Genomic DNA, 10061 nt, shown 5'->3' on the forward strand with positions numbered 1-10061 from the left:
TGAAATTTTAGGTAAAAATTCAAAATTTCACATGCGTGTTTTTGGAGCGCAATATATTGTTTTTGACCGAATCAGCTCCCCTATACGCATATATAAAGTGGTTGGGTCTAAAATAAGGAAGGGATCGACTGTTAAAGATTGGATTGCTCCAAAATCGCATGAAAAAGCCCCAAGAATGACGAGTATTTCGGATTTGATGATTTAAACGTGATTTTCAATGAGCCCATCGCATTTTTTGCTTCTTTTTTTTTATTAAGTTAAGTTTATTATAAGTGAAGTATAATTTAAGGCGCTTTGAAAAATTTTATATTTTTTGAAAAAAAATTATCTTCACTTGAGCTCAATGGATTGTTTTAACATGTATTATAAAGCGATTGGGTCTATAATAATAAAGATATCGTTGGTTAAAGATTGTTATTGCTCAAACACCACTTAAAAAGCCCGAAAAATCCGGATTAATTCGAAGCTTCAAGCGTGTTTTTCAATGAGCTCGACGCATTCGTTGCCTTTTTTTGATGAAACTGATGTATAATTTAGGCGCATTGCGACATGTGATAACGTTTGCCAGATATTTACAAATTAGCGCAGTTTTTTTTATTTTTATTCAGCCGTTCTTTAATGTTCGAGAACTTGTGTTTGTTTTTCTTGTACTTTAGTCGATTTATCAATCCTTAACCGGGCTGCCAAGTTTTTTAATATTATAATTTTTAAAGCATTTATTTATTTTGAAAAAACGATTGGCCAATTGAAAGAACCTAGATTAAAAGCAAACCAAAATCGGCATAAATCGGCATTACAGTCTGAAACAAAAAGCAAGCGGGATTGATCTCATTGAGGAATTTCAATGAGCTTTGGTGTTCCGTTCAATATGCACAGAGCGAATTCAGAATCGTCCCAGAAATGAAGTAATCGATCACCATTAAAGGCTCGTGGGATAAAACGGCTGTTTTTATTAATCGAAACACTAATCTACGTCGGAGGGTTGGCTTTCAAGGGCCCGTGATACGAATCTAAATGCGGTTTACGCACTTAATCTAATCTAGAATGAATGCTGTCGTTTTATTGCCTGATTCGATTTACCTTTGTATAGTGGCCGCTCAGTCATTTCATGTCTTTGCTCCCAGCATTACCACTTTAGGGAAAACTTGATAATCATTTAATTGACTAGTTTTTATTGGAAGACTATTGTGCACACATTAGCTTTCGCAAGATAATACGCTTTCCCGAGGCAAACCAGCTAATATTAAACGATTTAGTTTCGAGAACATACTCTAATATTATGTGTGCAGATTGGCTTAAGTATACAATGTTAAATGAGTTTGTCTTGTTCATTACAATGGTCAATATTGGTTTGGTTTAAAAGCGAAACTATCTAGGCGAACTTTTTGTTTATTTTTCACATAGATTAATGTTTTTGAATGTTCAATATGCGTATTTTTTAGTTAATCCCTCTAAAATCTCCTTTCAAAGCTCACCGTTTTTAAATTTCAATCGCGCCACCAGCTGAGTATTTTTTGGCCTTTTACCAGCATTGAAAAAATACGGCAACAATAATCCTGTTTCCATCAGCCGTCAGTACTCTTTTCCTGCCAGTCGGTTTGCAGATTTGCGCTTCGTAAAGCCTTGCTGATGGTTGACGTGTCCGAAGCTTATCAGGTGTTTCTTTTAATTGAAATTTTGACTGATGGTTCTTTCGTCGGCTCTGCTTTTTTCCTCGTTTTCCTTCAAGTTTGGATGTTCCTGCGAATCATCTTTCCAAAATTCCATGTCAGACGAAATAATACTTTTATTTTTGGCGGACATCGGGCCCATTAAAGCGCTTGGTACGATTTTCGTCAAAATGGACCAAATTCAAATTGTAATGTTTTATCCCCAATAAATATTATTCCTCACTTTTTTTGAAGGGAACGTATAAAATTTGGATTGATTTTAGGAATCAACATTTCTCAAACGTTGTCACTGAGAAGTCTTAACTAATTATTTCCTTGCAGACTTAGATTTTTCGGAGTCTTTTTGTCATTTTTGTCTTTAATTTTGCTGACTTTTATGCTGCCTGGCTGGCTTAACTTTCTGATAGAACTTTTGTCAATTTTTCGCTCTCAGCCAACAAGTTTCGAGAATTTTTAAATATTCTATTGAAGCGCAATTTCCTTATTTTTGCCGATGAAAACTCCGAGATAAATAATTCTTCATTAAAACCTTGCTAAGATCATTTATTCTAGCTCTCATTTAGCTGGTTTGTATCTATGCTGTATATGCAGGGTGGTCCTCAACTAATCTGCCGAAATTCACTGACATATTCTTTAGGCGAAAACAGTGCCAAGCAAAATCTAATAAAGTTTTCCCTCGCATTAATGCTGCGAGCAAAAGAAAGCATTTTCAAATCAGCATACGGTTTGAATCTGGATCTGCCATTTCAGCGGACTGTACTCAACTTATCCAGCATTTAAAGTTGAAATTTTCATGAAAATGGAGCAAAAAATTTTTTCTCAACATCAAATTATGTATTCCGTCGCTCTTGCCACCAAAGAAGCCTTGATCAATAGTACTTTTTGACAAAATATCTCATAATTTATGAATTTTTTAAATTATATTAAATTAAACAAATGGAAAATCTACCTACTTTGTTTAGGAGACCAACATTTTTTGGTTTATTTCCATCAGTGCCAAAAGCACGGAACTTGAAGCAGACAAAAATTGAAACATTCCATTTAAATTTCCAGCTCGGCTAAAGTATCGAGTTAAAAATGTTGGCGCATTGGCTCAAAGATCGATCTATAGATATTCTTTTATCGGATCTGAAAAGAAATACTTTTTGGGAAATGGGCAACAATTAGAATTTGACATCTTTTGTGTCCCGCGTTTCCTCGAATGATTGGGAACAAGAAATATCAGGCTCGTTAGCGTCAATAGCTTACAAAATGAAATTTTCTTCAATCCCGTTTTCCACTAAGGTTACGAAATTATTGAACATCGATGCGGTAATTCGAAAGGCAATTTCTTTCCACCGTATTCAATAGAGCCGGAAATTTCCTGTTCTAGTTTAACGGAAATTAGAACTGTTTTGGCTTTTCTATAACCAATTAACTGATCTCCTATTTTAGATAAGCGTAAACTATGGCGTCGGCCTAGCTAGTGAGTGCCTTAAACGACGGTCGCTTATATAATTGGAATTATTAACCCGCAATGTATTCCTAGACATTAATTCGGTCAACATAATACCCGACCTGTTTCCGCAGCTCAACATACAAGACACGGGAAGGGTCGAAGGTTTGGGGGCCCAGTTCGCATTACACAACATATCTCAGGAATTAGCAACTCCGATAAAGGATCTGTAATTGACCTAAAATGGTGACCTCAGGATCCAGGCTACCAAGCTTATTATCGTCCAAGTTTCTCGTTTAACTTGTCAAAGCTCTGGATTTGCTCCGTGATCATTTTTACATTTACAAAGCAAATGATCATTACATACATACAAATACCATGTTGTGTGTGACTTTGGCAATGATATCGTTTGTCGAACCATACATTTCCCGGACTAATGAAAACGTATCACGCTAAATTCAAATTGGCATAATTGCGCAAAACATGAAACTGTCCTAAACATAAATTTCAGAAAATACAAGTTATGAAATCGCTAACGCTAAAAATAGTTTACTGCCAACATTGCCCCTCGGTAGATTAGGGCAATTTATTGCGGTATAATTTCACAATTCCAGGGTAGAGCGGAGCGGGTTAATTTTTTTTGGCTAATTTGGATGAAATTGTGCGAATTGGCATTTTTATTCAACTTATCATCGTGCAAAGTTGCGTTAAATGTAACATGAGCGCTCCATATAAAATCAAGCCAAAATTAATACGCTTTAAATTCAATTGAGTGAGATTTATTTAGCAAGAATCCGTTACACAATAGTAGTTTATTAAGCTAAGCATTTCAATGAATATTCATAAAGATTTATTTATGCTGCAGAATTTTACAATTTTTCGGAGGGCAAATTTATGATTTTGCAACAGTTCAACAATAAATGCATTTCAATTTTAAATGTTTGTGAGAGCAATAACAGAAAAACAAAACTGAATGTTTTTTTAATTTCCGACAAATTTTATTCCTTTTGCGTGCTTTTCAATCGGATGCTTCATGAGTAGTGGAATATTGGCCATAGAAACCAGAAGCAACTTAGGCACATTTCATATGTGCATTAAATCTCGGCTAAAAATTGAAAATAATCCGAATGGAGGATAATTTTCGTTTATCATGGATCAGGTGTGAAGTGTGTTTATTTCTGCGCTTGTTACTTTCTTTAAAAAAAATAATTTTTAAATTGATACATTTCGAGCTATTATAGTAAATGAAGATAGTTTGAATTAAAAAAGGATTCCGTTCAACAACCGCTTAAAATCAGCCATCATTTTCTATTATCTTGGATAATTATATTTGAGTAAATGACCATTTTCTCAGTTAAATATTGCAACCGCCCAAAACTCGCTCAGAATTTGCCATATTTTTTTATTACCTTGGATCAGAAGAGAACAGCAGATCTATTTCTGACTTCGTTGAATTCTTCCCATCCTTTCTGTAAAAATAACATGGAATTCGGGGCATGTCGAGCTACTTGAGTATTGGGGGTTTGAGTAGAGAAGATAGCGGCAGTTAGAGATTGCAAGAGTCTAGTGTGACCACTACAAAGGTCCTTAAATTCCTCGCTTCCTTGACACGAAAATTAAAGGTTCAGTTCTATTTTGCATCTTAAAGCTCTAGTATCTGGTCTATTCTTTCCAATGGCAATTTTTTCGCGTTGAAATTAATTGCAGCAAAAAATTGAAAAAATGTACATACAGCTGAGATAAATAACAACTTGAAAAAACAAACAAAAGTAAAAAAGCCAGTGTCCTGATGATCAGGAGTGGCGGGATTCATTGCACAAACATAACTAGATACTGTAGTGGGTAAGAATTACTAAGTCAACTGCATTGGGTCAGAATTTTTTCAAGTTCTGTCGGATTGATTAGTAAAGGTCGTGATTCCCTTTTCCTTCACGCAATAAGACGCGAAGAGGGTCAAAACCCGGTTGTGCATCGCGATAGGGCTCGGGCTCGTATTACACATTACTCAGGATTATAGGAAGCCTGATAAAGGATCTGGAACTGACCCGAAATGATGACCTAAGAGACACACCCCAGTCGTTATTGTCTGCCAAGTTTAGCCGTTAGCTTAGTTTGTCTTGTCCGAGCGAATAGATATTCGGTGTAAGCGCCCAGCAAATTGCAGGTTTGTTTATCTGCTCCGTTGGCACTTCAGAAGTCGATTTGTTCGGGTGGAGTTCTCTGCCGGAAGTTACCCCGCTAATAATCGAGTATTTGGTTTGATATTCAAATCGGTGCCAATTTCCATTGACTTAAAACGCATTGATCACGGATGAAGTTTGGGTGCAGTTTCCACTTGTTTTCGATTATTTTTCTTCAACGTTTACCCCATAAATAAAATTGGTCTCCTCAACTGGCTCAGCTCATCGCGCTTGGTGTAATCATATGGCCCGCGTCAAGCGGGATGATAACATCAATTATTCTTCATTAAGTTGAAATATTAGCGGTGTATTCTAAATCGGTTTCTTTAAAATGGATATCCAGTTTCCAACAGTGTGCTACCGTTTCGCTTGAGGTCACATCCCATGGGAACGGTGCTAAAACTAAATTGCACTATCCTGTTGGCTGTCCATGTTTCTACACTAAGTCCCAGTCTTATGTTAATGTAGCAGCCAGATAGATTATTATTAACCATCCACCTTGATGTACGTCGGTTAAAGTGCAGGATGATGTTCTCAAATATTCATCATGTCCACCCAATGACTGTTTCCAGATGGCTGTAACTTTAATCTTCCAGCACAAAGTAAATTTATTTACACAGGGTAATAAGAAAATCAAATACTACCATTAACATCTTTTTTTTAAACAGAAGCACCTATTTTCCTCTTCAAATTTGAATTACTAGTATGACATGTAAACAATATTAACCAAAATAGCAAGGAAGTTTAAAAATGAATCTCATCCAAGGGAATAAGTGAACCATAGTTTACCATACGTTCGGTTGCGTACATCAGCTTATTGAAAATTTTTAATTTATCGGGTTTTGAAATGGTGAAGTTAACAGAACGAGAAGAAACTGAAATTGTCTGCAGTGTTGTGTTTCGTGATAGAACATGCACCTAAATAGAAGCAGTTTAATTATTTAATCAAATCCACCGTGGTCGTCCTCTTATGTGCCAAAGGATGGTTATTTGAAGATGATTTCAATAGACGAAATGAGTTTTGCGAAAGGATGCAAAATATGTGCAATCCACATAACAATTTAGTAAAAAACGTGATTTCTTCGCTAAAGCCACGTTCAGTTTGAATGGTTATGTGAACCGACAAAATTGTCGATATCGGGCAACAGAACAGAAAATCCGCTTTGAATGGAGGTTGGTGTGGAATATCCCGCGGAAGAGTAATAGGACCATTTTTTCTTTAAACAGGCTCTAACTGTAGAAGCATATCCAGAATTTTCCTAACTTGAATTAGTTCTAGCATTGGTGTCTTTATTTGCGTGATTTGTGTGCGGACATTTTTGGATGAATCCTTTCCAAACCGGTGGATAGGAAGGCTAGAACCTACTGAATCGCCTCCTAGATCGCCAAAATTAACTCTCATAGATGGGCCCCGTGTAAGAAGGGTTTGAATAACCTTAAGTCGAAAGTTTTGTTGGGAGACCAAACAATCTGCAAGAGTTGAAATAGAAGTTCCGAAAAAAGTGCGTGCAACAATTCGGGAAATGGTTGAAAACGTGCAGGAAGAGAAAGAAAAGCAGGCACTTCCGTATGAAAAAACTAAGTTGATGGTCGTAACTGATTTTTTCACCAGCCTGTTTGAATGGATCGAAGACATTAGTAAAAAGCTCCTAGACGGGAATATCGACTTATTCTGTTCTGGCGACAATTTGAAGATGTTTGGCCAGACACCAAGGTTCATATTCGAGGCTAAACACTTTCAGTTCTTATAGAGCCAGGCGAGTAAACAAACGGTAATTAAACTGCCGAGTTTTTCGCGTTTGATCGTTTTTCACAAAACCGCTGAAAACATAAAGGCCGATTGGTAGAACAAAAAGCATTTTGGAGTTTAAAATAAATTTGCCCTTATTCGTGGGTTTTTTCTCAGTTTAAGTAGCCTATTGTCTCTTTCGAGCGATGCTATGGGCCGGACTCCGAAATTTTTTTTTGCCAATTTTTTGAAAAATCCGTGTTGTCCAACGACCAATCGCTTCGATTTAGACCTGAAAAAATCCTGAACACTCCCAAAAATTTCCTATGAAAGTGAGATTTTGCCTTTCGAGTGTTATTTTGGGCAGGCTTGAGAAAGTTTTGGTTTTTGCTTTAGAATCTATTTTTTAATCCCTCTGTATATGCCAACGGCCAATAGTTTAAGATCTTAAAACATCCTGGAAGCTCGCAGAAATTTCCTGATCAAGTGAGTTTTTTCTCAATTAAAGCAGCCGATTTTCTCATTCGAGTAATGCTATGGGCCGCATTTAGGAATGTTTGGTTTTTCCTTGGCAAATTTTTGAAAAATCGGTGTTGTCCATCGACCGCTTAGATTAAGTACATGAAAAAATCCGGAAAAAGTGAGGTTTTCCGCATTTAAGAGTGATATTCTGGACAGGCTTGAGCGATTTTTAGTTCTTCCTTGACAATTATTTTTTAAAATCCTCTAAATATACTAACAGTCTACCGCTTCCCCTTGGTAACTGAAAACACCCTGGAAACTCCCAGAAATTTCCTCAAAAAGTTATTTTTTTCTCACTTAAAGCAGCCCATTTTCTCATTCGAGTGATATTGTGAGCCGGATTGTGGGATTTCGGCTTTTTCAAGTCAATTTTTTGAAAAATCAGTGTTTTCCACCGTCCAATCGCCTCTGCTTAGTAACTGAAAAATTCTGGAAACTCCCCGAAATTTCCTATTAAAATGAGTTTTCCTCACTCAAAGCGCTTTGCGCTTTCGAGTGATTTTATGGGCTGAGTTTAGGGATTTTTGGTTTTTTCTTGACGAATTTTTGAAAAACTCGTGTACCCTATAGGCCATCGACTCGTCTACGTGACTGAAAAATCATGAAAACTTCCAGAAATTGCCTGTAAAAGTGAGTTTTGCCTTACTTAAAGCACGGATTTTACCATTCGAGCAATATTATGAGGCGCATTGTTGAATTTTTGGAATTTTCTGGTCAAATGGTTGAAAAAATTTTTTTTTCAACGGCCAATTGCCTCGGTCTTAGTAACTGAAAACATATTGGAAACTCTCAGAAATATCCTAGTAAAGTGGATTTTTCCTCACACGGAAAGCCGCCGACTTTCCCTTTCGAGTTTTATTATGGGCCAGATTGATAAATTTTTGGTTTTCTTGCCGAATTTTTGAAAAATTCTTGTTGTCCAACGACCCATCCCTACGATTTAGTATATGGAAAAATCCTGAAAACTTTCAGAAATTTTTTATTAAAGTGAGGTTTTCCTCATTTTCTCTTTCGAGTGATATTCTGGACAGGCTTGAGAGATTTTTTTTCCGTAACAATTTTTTCTTAACTCGTCTAAATATATCAGCCACCAATCGTTTCTCCTTAGTAACTGAAAACGTCCTGGAAACTCCCAGAAATTTCCCAATCAAGTGAGTTTTTCCTCACTTGAATCAGCCGATTTTCACTTTCGGGTGATGTTATGGGTGGCATTGAGGAATTTTTGGATTTTTTTGACGCATTTTTGCTGGTATACTTAAGCAACTTACCGGCAATAACTACTTGAAATACACATGGTTCCTTCTGCTTTCCAATTTCATTTTCCCCATAGCAAAGGAGAGTACCATAGTCCAGGTCGTTGTTGGGTGTGTAGTTCAATCGAGACGATGTCACCTAAACACAAACAACTTTAGAAACATCGAATAAAATACAAAATTGAGGAAACTGTTCAAGTGTTTCTCCTTGCGATTCATGTACGGGACGCACACGATATTTATGTGCAATTGAAGCATATTGCAAGTTTAAATCGTAGCTGGAAACCAAAATATCATAGCATGTTTACCTCGTTCGTGTACTTTTCGCTGGACACGTCCGTCTGATCCCCGCTGTTATTAAATGTCCAATGAAATGCCGCTACTGGCGGATTCGCATCCACTCGACATCGTAACGTCACGGTCTCCTGCTTGAGTGCTCCATACACTTCCTCACGTTCCTGGATGCACACGGGCGCGTCTGCAAACAGAGTGCACCACGGGTCAGGATATACGGGAATAATATCCAGGAATCCACAAGGTTGGATCGCTCATATCAAACTTTTATAGCATCAAATGAAACATTTAGCACCGAAGCTGAGCTCTTTTCCCAGGAGCGGCGATAACTTCCGGGATGGATTAGGAACGTCTTTGCACATTCAACAGCGAAAATTTCAACTGCATTATTGCGACGACGTTTAAGGAGAAATTGATGGACCTTTTTGGATACGAAACAGTTTTTCTAGAAAAAAGGAACTTTAGAAACTGATGATTTTCAAGTTTCTACTGTTCCGTGGCTCAAGCGCTGTAGCTTTGCTTTACCTAGGTTTTTCTTCAATTTTCTCACATTTTTACCTGAGGAGAGAATTAATTAGAATTTACATTACATTTAGGAATGTTTTCCGGGCTTTGAAGCCGTAGTCTATCGGAATTTCTTCCTGACGTTTCGTCCACAACTGTGGTGGACATTTTACATTTAGAATTTACATTTACAGACGAATTCATTTTGAAAATGCATTATGAAATTATTTTTTTCAAACACTTTACCGAGTTTTAAATATTTTTGAACGTCCTAAATAAATGCTTTTGAATGTCTGCTAAGTTTTATTTTTGTCTAAATTTGAGCAGAATCTATTGGAAATACCACATAAATGTTATCATTCCTCTTTGTCAGCAGAAAGGAGAAAAGCCATAATCTATGTTTATATTCAGAGAATTCGACTCGTAATTTTGAGTCGCTGATCTAAGCATAAATGGTTAAGCTCAACCGAATTA

The 10061-nt window shown here is 36.7% G+C and overlaps 1 protein-coding gene across 1 annotated transcript in view; it reads right to left on the reverse strand.

The window, feature by feature from the left end:
• The window catches only part of LOC125504927, a 19915-nt gene extending 10566 nt beyond the window's left edge, over nt 1–9349 (reverse strand). Inside the window, exons 1-2 of the mRNA XM_048667660.1 lie at nt 9098–9349; nt 8805–8928 (exon numbers count right to left, since the gene is read on the reverse strand). The gene's annotated coding sequence lies outside the window, so the exon portion shown is untranslated. The remainder of the gene's footprint in view (nt 1–8804; nt 8929–9097) is intronic.
• Nucleotides 9350–10061: the final 712 nt, after the last annotated feature.

This window comes from Dendroctonus ponderosae, unplaced genomic scaffold, assembly GCF_020466585.1.
Source record: "Dendroctonus ponderosae isolate FM_Combo_2020 unplaced genomic scaffold, Dpon_F_20191213v2 Dpon_F_20191213_6, whole genome shotgun sequence".
NCBI lineage: Eukaryota > Metazoa > Arthropoda > Insecta > Coleoptera > Curculionidae > Dendroctonus > Dendroctonus ponderosae.